Below are 19516 nucleotides of genomic sequence, written 5' to 3'. Positions count from 1 at the left end.
TTGGATTTAAGGGAGGCTCAGACAGAAAAAGACAAAAAATCACCAAAAATTCCTGATAAGTGTTTTTTAGATTAAAATTGTTTGATAGTCAGAATGAAGCTATTCTTGAAAATGCCTCAGAAAATGGGACTGTTAGTGTATAAATGTTTTGGATGAAATTTGCAAGTTTATTTTCCAATGGGCCTTCCCACGTGGGATAGTATACAGGTCAGTTTTTCTAAGTTGAAAATTTTTGTCCACAACTGCTCCCCATTCCTCTGTTTCAAGTGCTAATTAAAGGCTACAATTGGGTTAAAGAATTATCATTGTTTAGCTTCTCAAAAGAAGGAATAAGTATAGTAATTATATTAGTAAATTTATATATTCTGATTTTTGATATTTCTGTTTTTCTTCAATGAAACTAATGGATAGTGATCAGAAAAAGTAATGATTTTTCTGTTGTGCTCAACCGTTATATTAATACTTGTTTACTCTAGGAATAATTAAATAAAACACAGAAAGTAAAAATCTACCTTGAGCTAACTAGTGAGCCCCAAATGCATGTGAGCTCTTCATATCAATCTTGTCAGAGTATATATAATATATTTTAGATGTGAGACCTTTATGCAGAAAAAAAATACATATTGAAAAGTGATGCAGCCACCTGATTTCATTTACTTAGTTTTGAACAGCCCACTCAAAATGGGTCAGGCTTGCACTATTTGAGCTGACTTTGAGAGAGTTTGGAGGCAGTAGGAAACTTGACCTATATTTTCGAACTGGGACTTTAGAAACTGGGCTGAAGGAAAAGTCTTGTAAACTTCTTTCTATGCATGCAAGTGTTGATGTTTGGACACTGACAATCTCATTCTAAGAATACATATATTAAATGTGTGCCTGAGTTAGAGGCTGCTTTATTTCTTCTTCTGAGAGTTTTAATCACTAAGTGAAGTTCATTATAATTTTATCTGTGTAAGAGCAGAGGAGGCTCAAGTTGCATTTAACCAGTCATGTGTCCATAAAAAAGGTATTATATGTCTGAAAAGTGGTTTCTTCTGATTTTTAATGGTTTGTTGCTTTATTCAATAATGGAATTGAGTACTTCAGAAGTCAAGCATTATTTTTCTTTTAAGAAGATTAAGAATGTTACAGGACTGATAGTGTGCTGCAAAGTGCTACTGCTTTGCTCGGTATCACAAGTCTCCGATAGTGCTTTGCTTGAACTCTGCCTCCAGCTATGTTAATGTGCTACAATCTCTCAGAAAACAGATCACAGTCCAGGTCCTTTGCCTATTATGCTATTACCTATTCATCACAGAAGACACATATTGCCTGACTTTTGAATCTGAAAGATTTATGGAAATTTCAGTCTATTCTTAATTTTAAAAAAAGTGTTAATAGCATTAGCAAAAGCATCACATTGGGGATACTTGCTAGTGATGTAGCTTGGTGTATTGCTTTTTTAACTACTGTCATAACGCCACTTTTCCCAAGTGGAAAGATGGCCACCAGAATACAAAAAAGTTTTAGAAAGGAGGTATTTCCCTTAATTACTGCAGTTTTTCTTTTGCTGATCTAGATTGTTCTCTTAATTTTCCCAGGCCTTTCATAATCCTCTACTAAGTCCCAACAGCTCTTATTTTGCTAAGCTTTCTGCATAAAAGAATGGCCTATAATCCATTTTTCTCATATATAAAACACCTGTAGTGTTCAAAAAGGAGATTGATAACTTGGGATTTTTGATGCTGACTACCCCTAGCATTCTGTTGTAATTCAGTATTTTACATGCTGACTTAGTGAGGCTTTACAAGTTTCCCGTGAGCATGTACAAGGTCCAATTGAAAACTGAGAAAGGTGGGTGTAGAAATCCTCCAGCACGCAGAAAATGATGGCATGATCTGATCATGCCCAAGACATTGCAAAGCTTTCCTTTAGATGCAGTCCTCTTGGACCACTTTTATATTCTCTTTACACCATTTGCAATACGTTAAATCGCAGTATTTCAAGGCAAACCTCTTCTGAGTAACAGATTGTAACAGATGAGTTTTGTGGTTTTGTGTTAGACAAATGTAGTGATTTTCAGACACAGTTTTGCCTGCCCCATGAAAGTTTTTACAGACACTTGGGATTATCACTTTTTTCTTCAGATTTCCAAAAGAAGCTTGTCAAGACATGAAGAAAGTATCCTAACTCTGTCATGATGGCAGCAGATTTGGTGACCTAGCTGCTTAGTGAACTTGCAGATTCATTTGAAGCAAACTTGTTTGGGGAAAAGAGCAAGGATTTTACACAGTTTTGCTACAATCAGCTTTCCAGTTTCAATGTTTTGTATCAGAGTAGAAGTTTTACTTATGGGTAGCAGTGGCATTACATGCCTCCTATCTGAATGCTGCAGGGTCTTTGAGTGTGCCTGAGGCATAACTTGTCATAAAAGTGCTACTGATGAAACAAAAGCTCTTTCCTATTTATTTTTGTCCTAATTGCCAAATGAGAAGTACAGACAATGAAGACTAACAATACTTACTGTAGCAATGTAAAAGTAAAATCAAGCTATTCAACTAAAGTAATTAGAAACTTTTTCTTGCTTAACTTCTGTGATTTTCCTTTTTTTTAAAAGTTTTTTTCTGTGTAATACTGTGGTTAGCCCTACAAGCAGTTTCCTATTGTAATGTCTTTATATGGGCTGAACCACAGCTCAAGCATGGCAGGCAATTGCCATTCAGTGAATGTGGTGTGGGAAGAGTGACTTTGGGTAAAATCACTTTCTGAGGCATTTTAAAAATTAACTTTTGTCATTTTTGTTTGCTTCTTCCTCATGTACAAAGGAGACTTTCTTTTGGAAATAGAAATGGAAATGTATGCTAATAAGTAGAAAATTCCTTCACATACTCCAAAAGAAGGTTACAGTACCAAGAAGAACCGAGATTATGGTTTCAGGCTTCATCAGCCGAAGGATACTGTTTGGAAAAAATTCTGCCTCAGGTCACAGCTAAAACATTTATTTAACTAGTCTCATTATAAAGCTTTATAGACTTCCAAGCAAGATTAATAATTCAAAAGGACATCTGTTAGTAAATAATTTAAATAACCATTTTAAGCTAATAGTCATTAGTTACCTGTGTAATATTTCTGAAGAACAGTTCTCCAAAAGAAAACGATGTGTGCCAAGACTATAAGAAGAGAATAATTTGACAGTCCTCAATATATGAAACATTAATAGTATTTAATGATTTATGCATTACTACCTTCTGTAATTGTCATTTTTAACATTTGACCTCCAGAGTATGTTGTGACAGTGAATTACACAAAATTGTAAAGCTTCTGTAAAATAGCTGTAACTTGCATTTGAAAGTTGTCAATAATTTTATTAAATAGCCTCTAGTTTGTGAGCCTTAATTTGTCTTTCATACCTTTTGATTTTATGGACCTCTGCTCTAGCCACTCAGTGTGCATTTCTCTTTCATGAGGAAAAATACTTTTTTTTAAAACAAAAGTCAGTACAATCTTTGAGCATCCACGTTGTTATGCCCTATGTCTTTTCTAGTTCTTCTGTATCCTTGTAATGGTGTAAAATGATCAGCAACCAGAATTCAAGCTATTTTCATAAAGTCACATTTTGATGATTCATGGTTTGCTGCCTAAATCTTTCCCAATTAAATCTTTTCCCACTCTGTCCCATTGCCAAAACTAATAGATTTTTCTCTGTTTCTGGACATCAAGGAGGCATTTTCAGGTAGCTATCCTTGATGACTCTAAAATGTCAGTCTTATAAGCTGGTATAGAGCCCATATCTGTTTATATATGATTGGGTTTGTGTGTGTGTGTGTATTTTTGTAAGGCATCACGTTATGTTTACAGGCAGTGGATTTCACCTGTTTTCAACTTTCCACACTTGTGGGTGTGAGAGCCTTCTGCAACTTTGATCATTACGAATTATTAGCAGGTATGTTTTTCCTTTATTATCACTTTTTGAACAGCTATCTTTTTTTCACTTACGTGTGGAAGTGTAAATATATCTATTTACAGATAGATTATATATATTATATTTTAGATTTCATATATCCATATTATATATTTATACTTATATGATATGTTGTAAAGGGTGAATATATTTCCTTTATAGATGCAATATATCCGCTCATTCTTGTATAATTTCTATCTTCTATTATGTTATTTCTGCTACTGTTAAACACATATGCAATATATATTCATAATTAGTCTATTTATATTGAATAAAATACCATTTTACACAGAAGTGTGTGGATATGCACATACATGAATTCATATACTCCCATATTTGGTTTTAGCATCAATATAAAAGCACAATCATGTTTAATCTTAGCCTTACTGGTAATTTTCATATGTGCTGCTTAATGCTTACACTGCTAGTTTTCTAAAATTGTCAGAGGCTTCCTAATTTTGTAGCCATTTTTTCTGCTGTTAAAGTTATGTCAGTGTTGCATGAGAGGTCATCGTGGGGCCACCAAAACTGAAACTTACACAGACATGCTTGAAAAAAGCAGCTGGCATCAAAACTAATTTTTAATAATCCCACATCTGCAATCTGGATTTACCTGGAGACAGGAATTTTTTGGGGGGGGCCTGGAATTTAAAAATAATTTATTTTAATGAAATTTAAACTTTGCAAAGCTCTGACTCCGTGGTTATAACTTTTGCTGCAGTGGGATGTAGAAATTGTGGTTTACAAACTATTCACTGTAACTTTGCAAGTTTTTTGAAACATCTGTCTGGTAGAGAAGTTCCACAACTGGAAAATATCAGTGAAGCCCAGTCTGCATAGATCAGTGACATTTCATTGCACCTGTCTCTTGTTGCTCTCTCTCTACAATTGCTATTGTATCTCGTGAAGATTTAGTCAAAGAAATACCAGAAGTGTTCATACGTTCTTGAAGCAGTACCCTGTAGTACAGGAACTGCGTAAGGACAAGCAACATCTGTATGTGTACATTCATCACAGGTGCCAACACTGCTGTGAAAGCTGTGTTCATAAGCAGGGGGGCTTCCTGAAGACACAGGGATGCTCTGTGGGATTTGTGAATCCTCCCCTGGGGGAAAGCTTCTCTGTCTGGCATGCCCTGCCCTTACACAGCAGAGCAACAGGGACTTGCTGGCAACTGTGTGCTGACCATGGGCCTGTGGTGAAGGGGAAGGTTAGACCCAGGTCAGAACTGTTTGTGTGCTACGAAGGGTTATGATTTGAAGTATTTTGTTTGCAAGCTGGCTTGCTGTCTGTATGTAATAGTAATACTGCTTTATGTCATACCTAGAGCCTGTCAGATACTCAGAGGGCTCTATCAATGTTTATATAGTTACTTCTTGGGGCTAGCATGTTTGGATGTGCTTCCACACTGGGAATTTATAAGCGCACTTAAAATATGGCTCTTAGGCTGTGATGGGTAAAGACAATCCTTGTTTGTTGTTTTCCTTGTAGTTGAGTGCAACAAAGAGCCTCTGTTTGTTGAGTAAACTCAGTAAAGAGTTCAGCTGTATCTGAACAACAGTTATAAGGAATATCAGGCTCTCCAAACAACCCAGAAAGGATTATAGTAATTTTTTTCCAGCTGAGAGGCTGTGCTAACAAAATAAATAAAATTGAAGGAAAACAATGATCTCCTTGCCTAAATCGGCCTGGAGAGTTTTTTAAAATGTGTTTTAAATCTGGATGTCACTTTTAAAATCTAATTAGACCTGGAAAGATGTGCGTGAGATTGAGCCAATGTCACTCAGTCAGCCTTGCACTGCAGTGCTTCCAGCAGAATGTTGTTGCAATGAGAAGCAGAATTTGGATGAGTTTCTCTTGCAGTTTTGTTTTTAATTTTATTTATTTTGGGATTTGTTTTGTTTGTTTTTTCTTTTCTTCAGAGAAGTGCTTCTTAAATACTATTTATTTGCTGTGACCTCCTGTGTGACATTGGTTATAATTAATGTTGAATTAGGGTGCATCTGCATTTAATTTTAAAAAGAATGAGCTGGAAAGCATTGCTTTGACTTGTAATTATGCTTTGTTTTCATGCTAAGAAAAGTTGCTTCTTGTTAGGAGAAGAACCAAATATGTGTCTTGAAACGGTCCCATTTAATGGATATGAGTGCTTTTATCTGAATTCCAGTTTAAACAGTGATGGCAAGACTTAGTCTGAAGATTTTTGATAACAGTAGGAATACATACAGGAATTAACTTTTCCTGATTTAATCTTGCCTGTCAGCTATGAAGAGTTGTGCCTCATGGTTTGCTGTCTATTAATTAGCTTTTGTCTGGTAAGCACAGGATGGAAAATTACTGTTGTAGGCAAAATCAAAAGCCTCAGAGGGCTGAGGCTAGTTTCATTACCACTGGCCTCAGAAGGAGCCATGATAAGCCAGAAATGTTGCCGGTCTTCTTCTGCGATGCTATTTTCTCTGTAACGCTTCGTCTGAAGGCAAAATTGCTGGGAAAAGTAGATAAATTCATATGAACTTTAATTTCTCTTGTCCAAGAGTCTGATTTATGTGAGAATACTTTTTGTTTGTTGGTGCTAGAAATAATCAAAATAATTAAGGTGGAGGAAGACTGAGTGTTTATCTGTGAGAGATAGCTAAAAACTAAACCCATGATTAAAATTTAATATTTGTTAAATTATTTTGAGTTGGGTCAGTAAGAAGAGGAAGGATCTAGCATTTATTGCTTTTTTCTTTTTAAGTTGGAAATTGTTTTCCTGTATGGATGGGCATTTTTCTGCAAGGGGTGGTTGTTTTCCTGCATTATATACCACATCTGCTGAAACAGACTTGCTTTTCTGTGTGCTTCTGCTTCTTTTAACCTTACAAGCATGAATACATTACATTGAAGGTATGATGTGACACATCCTTGTGGTCCTTTCTGAATAAGATTAACATCTTTAAGTCAACCAGAAGTTGTACAGAAAGTGCTGTGCACTTGTTAAACTCTGGATGAGACCTGAACTGCTTTCCATTAGAAAAATTGTTCTTGTTACAGGTTTTTCTCTGGCTTTAATACAAAATAGGATTAAAACCTGCTAAACTTTAATCCTCTTGTAAAATTTTGTTACCTCATATGGTTAGCTGACTCCAAGTTAGGTATTCTGTGACAAGTTTGCCAAATTTGTCCATGCCTGGTATCTCACAGAGGCACCACTGGTCCCTCTTTAGCCCCTTGCTGTGAAAAAAGTTTCACTTTCTTGGTTTCTCTAAATCATAATGTCTTAATTTTAGCATTTTTGTTGTCCTGTTGCTTGTGGCACTATGTGAAGTTTCTGGGGCAGCACACGACTTGTGAGCCCTGTGTTGGAAAGCCCTGATCCATTCCAGGTTCATTTCCCTGTTGCAGCAGGACAGAGCTGGGACAAGGACCTTTGCTTCTGCTTCAAGGTGCCAAGCAGTGGCCAGAGCTGCACTTCTATTAAAGCTCAGTCACCTGAGCAGTGCAGGACATCTGTGGCAGCTTTTGCACCAGCTGCTGTTCACAGGCACTTGAGGAGACTCATGACAGCGAGCTGTGTGCTGTGTACCCAAAGGTGCAAAGCAGTGGCCCATGGTCTGGCCATGCTGTCCTCCCTGCAGCTGCCTGAGGTGGGGGGCCAGGGCCCTTCAGGGCTGCCTGTGCCTCTCTGGCTGGCAGAGATCTCGCTGCCATTAATTGGCATCCTGTTTTCCCTCCAGGGCTGTGACTGGCTCCCCCATCTCCTCCATGCCTGCAATCCACAGCACGTCCCTCTGCAGTACCACACTGCCTGTGACTTGTCATGCTGGCCTGCTGGCATGGACCGTGTCCCTCTGGGGGTCCTATCAGCAGTGCTGTCCTCGGGATTGTTTTTCAAGATATGGTTATCAGTTTAATTTGCTTAAAATTTGCCATAAGGAGAAATAGGCTATGAGGTCTTTCTTCCTGGGAGGAATTTCCACCAGGCAAAACCTGTCACAGAGCATTAGCTGCACACTATCACACTGTGCTGCTAAAGAAGAGCAAGTGAAACTAAAATACTTTCTCTCTCTGTTAAAATTCCATTCCATTATTCTGTGTATTACATATGCTATTAGGAAGACCAGGTTCTTTAGGAACCAGGCTGATCTGGTTGGTACTTTAAATCCTGAAATCTCAGGTCTCTGACACCTCTGTCTCTGCTGTAGACAGTTTTGTTGTTGCATAAAATCATGAATTTCAATGGGGAGTAAGAAAAAAATGAACTCTCAGCATATGAAGAACCTTTCCCACAGAGTGGGAAGCCACAGAGTAGATGGATTTAATACACCAGGGTGAACTCACTGACACTGATAAAGACTTCTTCTGAGCCCTTGAAGTCACCTTTAATGATGTGATCAGTTTTAATACTTGGTGGTTATGCAAATTTAGAGACTAAAATAATGCATGTTATAAGCTCTGGAGCCACTGTATCTAATACTTTTGACTAGATTTGGCATAAGATAATGTTTGCCTAGTCAGACTTTCTAGAAGCACTGTTTGTCTTCTAAGTGCTGACAAGAGCTAAGCAGTCCTAGTTTTCTCCTGGAATCTCTTAAATAACTTGTTCTTGAATCAGTTCTGGGGAAAGAACACTACTTCAAAACAGAGAATATGTATTAGTTCTAAAGGGTAAATGTGTGGTTTTGAAACTGTCTCTTCTTGAAGAATTTTCATCTAATATTTAATACTCAATGCAAATTTTATAACTAAAATTTATTTTGCTTGAAAAGGTATCACACCAAAAGAGTAACATAGATATGCAGTTATTGGTATTTTACAGGAGGATCATGAGAGAGTGGATCTGTATGACTTGGAATTTTTTATTGTTTTCTTCTTTTCAAATCCATGATAAAACTGATGTTCTGCACCTTAGGCAGAGCATGTTAAGCTGCTTTCTGATCAAACCCTATCACTGTTTACAGTGAAGCAACTTCATCATTTGCAAATATTATAAATTATTGATAGCAATTACTTTGTGTTCACTTCTGGATTCTGTAAGGATTCACCACCAAAAAATCAAAACCCTGTACAGCAGTACTGTTTAGCAATTCCATGTCTGAAGTTCTGTTTTATATATGTTAATCTCTTTTTCATTAAAAAAATCATATATTATTGAACAAATTGGACAGTCTTAACAGCATTTAAATTATTGGCTGTTGAGATGCTGCCTTTTTTTTATATAATTGCCTGGATTGTTGACCTTTCTGTGACATTTGCATAATCAGTGTCACACTAAGTACAAATCTGTGGGTCATCCTTTTTTGGTTGGCTGGTTTTGTTTCAAAAGTACCATTAGCTTTGTCATTTTACATTGTTTTACTTTGCAACTGTTTGGACATTTCCTTTGTTAAGGCAACACTCAAAGCTTGGGGAGTTCTGTTGGCATTTTTAATACTTCGGGATGCATGCTTTCTGCTTCTGAAGATTTAAAAACATTTTACAAATAATCGTTATTTAATAATTTATTTTTTAATAAATAGAACATAATCACTGTAAAACACTGATACATCATTCTCCTTCCTTTATATGCAGGAGAAATAGCTTTTGAACACTTCTTCCTTTTGTTTCCTAAAAAAACTTTATCAAAAGATAGAAGTTTTTAACTGTGAACTCATGGCTTGGTAACTTAGATGTGCCTTTTATTTAACCGTGAGAGCATCAGCAGACTGTGTGAACTTGTGAAAGGTGGAGCTTTCATGACCAGACTAGCCAGGAGAGTTTAAACCATAGCTTTGAGAATTCCTTTTTGGTTGGGGTTTGTTTGTTTGTTTTTTTTTTTTTTTTTGTCTAATGAAGCTTAATCCAGATAGGTCTGTATGTTTGTTTTGAGCCACAATTCAATTTATCTTTTTTTCAAGTCTAGATATGTTGGTAAATTGGGTTGTGTTCAAAACTGGAATATAGAAAGAGTAATATTGAAGTGTTCTAGGATCTGCTCTGTGAATTCTCATTGAGGTGATTAGAGCAGACACCTCCTGGCCCTGAAATCAACATGACTCCAGAAGGGATTTTGGTTACTAAGAAATGTCACAGCTATACAAATGTTTATTTTGGAAAATAGATTGGTTCCTCTTAGTTACGAGGAGCATTTCTTTGAAACATATAGTTTATTTTAAAAGGTATATTCCAGTCAAGACCCTGTGGATATTTTCATTATATTATCTAAACATTTGGGAACATTTAGGATTATTGGAAATATTTTGGATTATTTTACTACATTATTTTTTATAATGTTTATAAATAAGCATTATAATATTTTACCTTCTTAATTAAATACGTTCCATGATTTCAAGGGCTCTATCATGAACTTCTAAGGAAATTGTTTTATTGCTGGTGTTTCACTACTGTATTAGATATACCTAATCTCTGTCTATCATTCTCGGGTAGTATTTTTTTACCCAGGAAATTTAGCTTTGGTACTACAACTGGGTATTGATACAATTAGTGCAAGCCCAGTCAAATTTTAGGGAAAACTTATTTTTTAATGGTTTTCTTTCCTGAGCTGAATCATAGTAAAGAAGAACTACTGTGAAATAAATCAAATAACTTGATGAAAAATATCACATGTCCCAAAGGATTAGCTCAGTTGGTCAGAGCAGGGTGCTAAAAATGCCATATCATCGTCAAGAGTATTTACTCATCACAAGTAAATCTTATGAAATCTCTTATTTTGGGCAAGTTATATAAACATCTTTGAAAAATGTAATATAAGAAATTGCTAAATATTTAAATATTTAGGCATCACCATCATTTTGAGAAGTATTGTCATTACCTGTAGGATTTTGGGTTGGCATGAAGACATTTATTCCTGTAAATAAAACAGATTTGAGTTGATCATATTGGTCCGTAATGGGTTTTAATTTATGAGGATGCCAGAGTGTATTATATTCTTTTGTCTCTGATCTCACCAGATGATGCTTTCCTCTTCTGGATGTCAGTCTCTTGTCCTCTGGTTTTTGACACACTTTTGTCACTTATCTGTTGTAAATAGTACTCTGCTTATTCTTGCCTGTTGGTAAAAGAGCTGTTTGGACCTGGGTAGCTTGGCTACCTAGCCTAAATTGTACAGCTCCTCATTGGTTTGTGCTGCCAGGACCTCAGAGAACCTAGGGTCTCATCTGTGTGTTGATGTCCCAGGGTCAAGATGCCAGCTGCCACAGATGGAGTGGCCCTTGATGACTAGTTCACCTCTAGGACCACCCAGAAGACAAGCAGCTGGCAAGGATTTAATCATGCAACTGTGGGAGCTTTTACCCTCCTTGTATCTCTGGATTGATATGAAACTGCAGTGTAGGCTTTGCCAGGAATCATTAATGTTCATAACTTTGTCCCACACAACTACCGGACAATTTACATTTTATAAAGTAGTTGCATGTACCAGAGTAAAATTGGACAATCTGTTGCTTCCTTTCCCGGCAGAGCTGGGAAGATAAGCAAAAGGTCACAAATGTTGTCTTGTTCACTACAAAGCCATTAATGGTAGCAAGGGGTAAAGAAGTAAGCAGCTTTGTAAAAAAAGGAAACCTGATGAAACAAAATAAACGCTAAGTTCCAGCAGCCAGAACTTGGTTAAGGAGTATCCAGCACTGTTCATATTCAAGCTTTTTGAGTGGGTATTGGGAGCAGAGATGTTAAAATGTCTGTGGACTATTTTGCTCCAATTTGTGGACAAGCTCCTAACTGCACACTGGAAAATCTTATGTATTTGTAGTAGCTAACCTGTAGTTAACGTGAGCTCAGGAATAAATATATTGCTGCCTTGCATCCCTGCTGAGACTAATTTCTGTGTATTTTTATTGCAAGAGTGCTACTGGGTGAGTAGCTGGAGAGAAAATGTGTTTTCTCACAAAATCATGGGAACACAGTGAGCTGTTCATGCAGCAGTACCTATCAAAATGTTTCACCCCAAACCTGCCAAGTCTGAGATGTGGCACTGTGTATCTTATGGGAAGCTCTTTCAGAGCAGAGAGAGGGGACCCTGGGAGGGTGACCAAGAGAAGGTATTGGGGTCAGTGTGGGTTGGGCTGTGTGGTCCTTGCTGCCTGTGTGGTGCCACTGACAAGACACATGCAGGAGGCAGTTGCTGCAGAAATGACATCTCTCACAGAAGTTGCTTTCAGGTAATTTACTGTTGAGATGCCTCTGGATCCCTGGTGGAACTGCTTGGCAGGGCTTTGTACTTTGAAAACAAAAGCCCTTTTTCTCCAAGGTATAAGTGACAAGTTAGTATTGAGGCAGAGCCTTCAAAATTGTGTTTTGTTCATCAGCTGTCAGAATGTGTGAGGCTTCTTCCCTTAGCAAATGGTAACAAAACAGATGAAAGCCCTTACATGGTGTTTGATAACATCTTTGAAAGTCTCATGGAGCCCTGCTAACAGTTGGTTGTATGTGGGATTGTTTTCCATATAGTCCTTCAACAAAGAAGTTACAAAAATAAATTCTATCAGTTTAGCAGGAAGGAACATGAAAATGAAGGTTGCTAAGAACCTGTGAGCAGTCTGTTATAACAAATGAGTGCCAGGAGATGTGGGCTTGCTTCAGGGTCTTTGCTACCACAGAACATTTTAAGACAAGTATTATTATTTGATCATAAAAGGAGTAAGTTGAAAATTGTATCAGAAATCACAGAGAAGTTGTGGATATTATTTGTGTTTGACTGACTATATGCAAGGGAGAGAAAGTAATGATACATCCTTGTCATTCAAAGGCTTTCTTTTCAGTCTCACTTTCACAGTTGTTTTCATCTCTACCACTGTAAATCATTCATACACTATAAACAATTTAAGCTGTGCATGTTCGTTCCTGAAGTATGAATTGGAGTATAAAATTCACTTTAAATTGATACCAGTAAGATGTTAATGCATACTGGTATCAATTTGTCCTTAGGCCCAAATTCTCAAGTAGTGTCCTAAGTAATTAGCAGTATGAAATGCTACCTTTCTAGTGACTGAAAGACTTCCAATTTTATTTTAACTTAGATTTTACAATTTGATCCTTTAATATGTTAAATCTTTTTCCTTTTGTTGCTTTGAAACAAAGGTGCAACAATCTGGATTGATATGAGGTCTTACATGAATTTTCATAGTTAATGTTGCTGAGTCTTAAGGTTTCCCATGATTGCCAAAAAGTTGAAAGACTGTTGTAACTGAAAGCTTTTTAATAAAACCTAAGGCAAAGCAAAACTGATTTTCTAGTACTTAAAACTCAACAAAATGTCCCATCATCAATTTTGAATTCCCAGGTTGTGACAAGGATATTGAGCCCATTGTTTTCAGACTCACAACTGTAAAATGCACATCACTAACAAGCACACTGCTGTTACTTAAGAAATGACACTGTAGCCTGTTTCTGTACCTTAGCTCTTTTAACTCTTTCCATAAGGGATGCGGAATTTTAATCTTTAGATTTTAAATTTTTCTTAGTAAGTGTCCTCTTACAGGCTGTTTTTTTCCCAAGGGCTTCCAAAGAGGGATTTTCCTAAATCCTTTTCTATCCCTGTCAACAAGTAAACCATGCTATGGTTTCCCTGATGTTCAGAAAGAGGAAAAAAAAATTGTTTAAGTTTTTCTGTATTATGATATTCTGCAACACTTAGTTTCCTACAATATTTGCTCACTCCTGACTGTGACTGGAATTCAGTTAGGGAAGTTTTTAGAGGAAGGGTCTTGTTCTATGAGTTCTCATGTGAAACTGAGGCGTTTTTCTCTGTTGTCACTCAGGAACAAGGTGATTTCACACACCTCATTTATAGCTAAAAATGGGAAGTATAAGTTGCATTTTAGTGTTTGTCAACACTATTTTACAGAAGTTCCAGTTATTGTCTATGCAGAGCTCTTCTTGCTTAATAAATGAATTTAGAAGCTGTCATTCAGCTACCAAAAAAATGGTTAATTTGAATCTTTAAAAATGGACTGCCACAAATAAATTTAATTAGGACATGCTGTCCCAGAAAAAACTCCTGCTTGACTTTGAAGATCTGGAATAAAAGTAGTTATTAGACAACAACCAGCTACAGGAGAGAAGTGGCAGCAGGTTTTTTGGTTGTGAGTTTTGTTCTTTCAAAATTTAAATCACAATGTTTACTATTTTTTTCTCTTGCATGTTGGAATATCAGTTCAAAGTATATCACAGTTCAGCATGAATAAAACTATTTTAAAGTGATGGAAAACGGAGCAGTTGTTGAACGTAGTACTAGCAGCACTGAACTAAAAAGCAGTAATAATATTACATGTTAAGTTTTAAATACTTTGCCCTCTTCCTCATCCTGTTTTAATATTTAATAATATGTAATTGAAGGAAAATTATCATATGGCACAAAAGTTGTCCTGAATAGTGTTTAATCAGAACGTGCTGTCTTCTCTTCTGCCCTACATGTTAGTGTAGGCATAAACTTTTTGACACAATTGAACTATAAATACTGATTTTTATTCATTTTTGTTTCAGAAGACAGATGGATGACACTGTGACTTCTGCTGGGTGTAGCTCACTAGAGTTATTGAAATCCACCACTGTCCATACTGTAGCAGTGAAGTTCTTTTTTACAAAACAAGAATAATTACTGCATTCTCTCTTTTAATGTGTAGTGTCACTGCAAGTACCTGCAGAGATTCTAAGGTTGATGAATGACTTTTAGGAGAAACTCAGTTTGTCACATTTCTGTTGTTGCAACATCTCTGAGTTGCGTGTCTGATTCAAGTCAACATGAATTGGCAAATAACAGCATGAGTTTTGTTCTGTGGTTTTTGGGTTCTGTCTGCTTGTGATTTTTTTTGAATGGACCTCTTGTGTTCTTACATCTTCTCTGAAATTTCAAGTGGAGAAAATCCAGTAGCTAAATAACCTTTTTCTAACTCATCCCATAGACTGAAGACATGGTTTGTATTTGTGATTGTATGTTCAGAAGAAATAGTTGGAAGTGAGCTATAATGGAAAAAAATCAGGAGATGAGTAAATGCAAAAGTGAAGGGAGAATAGAAACAGAAGTACCCTGTCTAGATGCAGCTTATTCAGACTCTCAAATACTTACCAGGAAACCCCAAATGTCAGTTTTGATCTGAAAGTTCAGAGGAGTAGGACTTGTGGGTAAAATCTGTGGAGTGATCCCACTTCCAGTATCTGCAGAGGAGGTGGCAGGCAGATGGGTGGTGGGGCATTGAAGGAGAAATGACATGGTGGCAAGATTTGAAAGGTGTGGAGGACATAATAATCACCTTTGGGGTTTGTGGAGGATGTGTTATTTTCCCAGTGAGTTTCTGACAGTGTAGCACAGTGAAGAGATTTAGGATGTGGCACAGGTTGAACCGAAACTCACATAGCTGTGTCTGGGCCTGAGCTTACATGTTTATTCTATAGGTCTTAACATTTAACACTGGCATAGCAGGTCCAAAATAGATCACCAATAGGAAAAATACATCTTGTTTTTTTCTGCCCTTATGCTGATCACTGTGGTGTTTTCAAAACTCTGAATTTTTAATGGGGAAAAGAGATATAAGTGATAAAATAGGTGTCCCTGAGCCAAGGTTTCACACTCTACATTTTACATCCCAAACTTTTAAGGTAAAGTCTTGCTGTGGTGGGGTAAATCTAAGTTTGGTCCCTTTAGAAGAGAGATAGCATCCTGTCTCTTCCTGTGAGCTGGAGTCAAAGGAAGGCTGGAGATGCTGAGCAGGGCAGGGTGATAAATCTGGAGAGTGGGAATTGCTGCTTCTCCTGCCCGGACAGGGCCATTGTAAGGGACTCTCACTCTCTGAGGAGATGGTCCTGTATTAAAAGCTACATGAGCTGAAGAGAAACTAAATCTTTAGTGGCTTCCTCTTTGCAATGTCTCTTGACTAGGTAAGGCAACAAAGCTTTGATGGGTATTGCTGGTGGTGGAAAAATACCAGAACTCTTCTATGACTTGATAATCTGCTTGTTCCTAAATATAGTTTTCTGCCTTCATGGACTATGTTCAGAGAAGTACTGTAAAACTGAGCTAGTTTTAATCTCCTTCAGCACCCTGTCAAAGATGATTCAAGAGATTGTGTGTCATATACTGGATAGCTTTCCTCAAAAGTGATGCTTCTTTCCAGTGCTAGTGGTCAGTTACTTTATGAATTGAGCTTCTGAAATCAATCACAAAAATCAGAGTAAGCTTCAACGGGCTCTCTCAAACAGCTCTTTTAAGGCATATGTTCCAGGTGTCCATAGGGATAGATTATTTTAACCTCTTAGCACAATAAAACACTTATATTCAGTTAAAACCATCTAATTAGATTCCTACTCATAGTCTCTTTTTCTCCATAAAAAGGTAATAGTATGTCTTGATATTTATTTTATTACAGTCTGGCCTGCTTCATAGAATTGAACTCTAACTTCATTAGAGAGTGCTTAACTTGGGTAGAAGCAAAGCTTAGTTTCTTACTTGTATTAATATGGTAGTAATAATTCACTGAATGTGCCTAATCCTGTGAGGATGAGAGCAAGGTGCAACATGAACTACCTTGTTTCAGCTTAAGATTAAATGTATGTAGCTTTTACACAAAGGTTGTTCCTGTGAATATGTGTAATAGGAAGGCCTGGAGGAAGTTTGAAAAGATAAATTTGCATGTAGTGGAATATTCAAAGACCTCTCCACAGGGTATATAGGCAAGGGCAGATGGTACAGATCAGCTCGTGCTGCCCTTGGTTTCAGTTTTCATAGGTGTGTATTTGTTGTAGCCTGAAAGTCAGTGGAAAGTGAGGGAGCTGTGTAGCACCCTGCCTGAGCCGGGCAGCCAGCAGTGCTCCCTGGGACCACTGCTATCTTTTGTCTCATTCAAAGCTGCCTTTTGTCTCATTCATGTTCCTCATGACTTTAAAATTACTAAGAGCACATTCCACCAACTTGCAACTAGTGTGTCACTCAGTAGAATTTGATTATATTTGGGCTGTACTCGTGAGGTAGCTCTTGGGAAAAATCTTAGATGCCAAGACTTCCTTGGATTTCTTCCATGTGGAATCATAACTGTGACTTAAATCAGTGTTGTATAAGATTTGTTCTGTGATAGATTGATTTCTTAATTGTTACAGTTGCATAAAACAGCTTTTTTTTTTCCCCTCAGTCTGTCCAACTTCCTCATGGCAGACAGGAATTCTGAGCATTTGAAAATCCTGATATAATATCCTTTTTAAAAGGATTGAAGTGTCACATTGAAACTACTATGTAGTTTCTTTACCAGGCTATCAAGCATAAGACTGATGTGTTGCATTGTTTCCTTCCCTAGAAGTGCATCAGGTAACATGGTTATATGCAAGATACATCGAGCCCTAAGTAACAAAAAGGAACTGAATTAGGTAGCTAGCTTTGGTATTTATTCCTTGCTTGATCAAGATGTTGGGAGGATGGTGAAATTGGGTTAAATGCAAGGTATGTATCGAGCCATGTGCAGTACATTAACATAAAACATTTTGTTTTCGTTATCATTAGATGCCTGTTGGATGGCCAGAAGGCTGACTTGGATTCTCGTGGTTAGTAGTCAATAAACTTGTCAATAATCTCACTGAATAGATTAAAATAATGCAGCATTTTGTGGAAAAGGACTGTGTACCTTTGTAATGGTAGGCAATATCTAAAAGAAAAAGTAAATAATTTGAGATTTTAAATGGAAATTATGGCATTGTGTAATTTTTTTGTTACTATTTTAAAAATTATTTTAAATGTGTATGAAGTCTGTCTTCACTAATGATTCCTCATAAAAGAAAAGTAAAATAAAGATACAGCCTGCTCTAGGGTATTTGAAAATTGCCTCAAGTTTTCTAAGTAGCTCAAGGCATTTTGGCATGATAGGTTTAGGGCTGTTACAGTTTCTGTTACAAATTCATGTCACATTTTGTATTACATTTGCTAAAATAGAATTTATTTTTCCTCCTTTTATATATTCTGTGTGAATAGGAGATACCCATCATTTAAGAGATAATAAATGATAATCTGTGAGTAAAATTTATCTTCTGTTACGTCTTAGCTATTTGTGATAATGTTACTTGTGTCATGCTTTGGGGATTCTAGATTACTAGGATGACAAAAGCAAATAGAAATTATAATAATTCATGGGAAATAAAATTTAAAAATATATAAAATCCAAGAAATCTGTCCTGCCATTGAAGCAGATTATTTCATTTGGTGTTCAATTTCATCACAAATCTATTGAAGTCATTTTACAGGCATATCTAAATGAAAGTTGGTTAATAAATTTTGTTGTTGTCTTTGACTAAACCAACTTCAAATAATAGGGTGGGGATTTTCCCGCAGTGATTTTGGGAGCTATTCACATCACTTGCATTTTGTATTTAGTTTAGCTACTATGTTCGAAGCCAAGACCTAACTTGTAATGGAGACACTTTTGGCTTGCACTCTAAAGGAGATTTACTTATGTTATATATGTTAGCTAGGCAGTGTGAATAGCCTTCACAAGCCACACTGTATATCCGATGTTGGGGTGGCTCAGCCTACTCTTGGGCTGAGATCATCAAATGCCAGTAAAACCAGGGCCATCCACTGAGTGGATTTCCCCGCCCAGGACAGTGGGTCGGAAGTCGGACCAGAGGAGATCACGGAGGTCTAGGTCACCTCCCCCTGGGTGGCTCCCAATCCCAAGTTACCGCCCCCTGTTCCAGAACGTTCTCCCTTTCCTCAGTTGTTCATTGGTTCCCTGTTGTGACTCCCGCCTCCCTGTTTTCCCCAGTGGTTCTGGAAAATTGTATCCTCCCCTATCCTTGTACACCATTGGTTGCTTCCCTTTTCCCCGCCTTGCTCCACACGCCCATAAAAGGCTGTGTACGGGCCTCCTCGGGGCCCTTTCTGGTTCCTGGACCCTCTGGCAGATAAACCTGTTGGAACCCACACCAGAGGCCTCTCTCGCCTTCTTTGCCTCCGGGCTGACGCCAGCCTAATCCATCGGCCGCCCGACGTGCTTCCTCTGAGGAGGAGCCAGCGCACGCACCCATCCCACGCCGATTCCACTGAGCCGTCCAGCGAGGACGCTGTGGAGGCCAACGCTGCGTCCCCTCTGCCCGAGGGCACGCCGGGGCTTGTGGTTACAAGCCCACCATTGCGTTGGGGTGGCTCAGCCTACTCTTGGGCTGAGACCATCAATCCATGGTTGTTCAGTCAGCTCCAGAGCACTCAGCAGGGTTACAGGGGTACAGTAGAGATCAGAATTTGTTTAGTATGCTCTATTAGCATTCTGTTAGGATTCTTTCATTGAGAATAGTAGTCTATTATGTTATCCACTCCTTTCATGAAATCACAAGGATGTGTGTAATGAAAATGATAATTATGGCATTTTTTTAATGCGTGGTGAATTGTTTATAAAGTCCTTTGTGTACCCAACAAAAAACTCTCTCACTGGGAGAATTGGTTTGGGTGAGTATGTTAATTCTGAGGCCAGAGTAAGACTGCATGCTCATACTAATCAGTTAATTTTTAAAAGGAATTCCAGTAAAGTAATCTAGGCTGAAGATGTGAGCAATACCAGATACCCACTATAATTGGAGAAAATTGCTAAGGATGAAATTATGTAGGGTAAAATGGGGCAATAA

At 37.5% G+C, this 19516-nt stretch overlaps 1 protein-coding gene across 7 annotated transcripts in view; it reads left to right on the top strand.

The window, feature by feature from the left end:
• Positions 1 to 19516, top strand: part of LOC138106437 (thrombospondin type-1 domain-containing protein 7A-like) — a 285545-nt gene that overhangs the window by 9283 nt on the left and 256746 nt on the right. For 4 of the 7 annotated variants that reach the window (XM_069007030.1, XM_069007031.1, XM_069007032.1 and 1 more), the window contains exons 2-4: positions 2805 to 2961; positions 3838 to 3922; positions 17406 to 17446. The exons of 1 other annotated variant lie outside the window; for it this stretch is intronic. The gene's annotated coding sequence lies outside the window, so the exon portion shown is untranslated. The remainder of the gene's footprint in view (positions 1 to 2804; positions 2962 to 3837; positions 3923 to 17405; positions 17447 to 19516) is intronic. 2 more of the 7 variants (XM_069007028.1, XM_069007027.1) reach the window with 2 other exon arrangements.

Source organism: Aphelocoma coerulescens, chromosome 2 (assembly GCF_041296385.1).
Source record: "Aphelocoma coerulescens isolate FSJ_1873_10779 chromosome 2, UR_Acoe_1.0, whole genome shotgun sequence".
Taxonomy (NCBI): Eukaryota; Metazoa; Chordata; class Aves; order Passeriformes; family Corvidae; genus Aphelocoma; species Aphelocoma coerulescens.
Note: the sequence above shows the minus strand (reverse complement) of the source record. Positions and strands in the feature narration are given on the sequence as shown.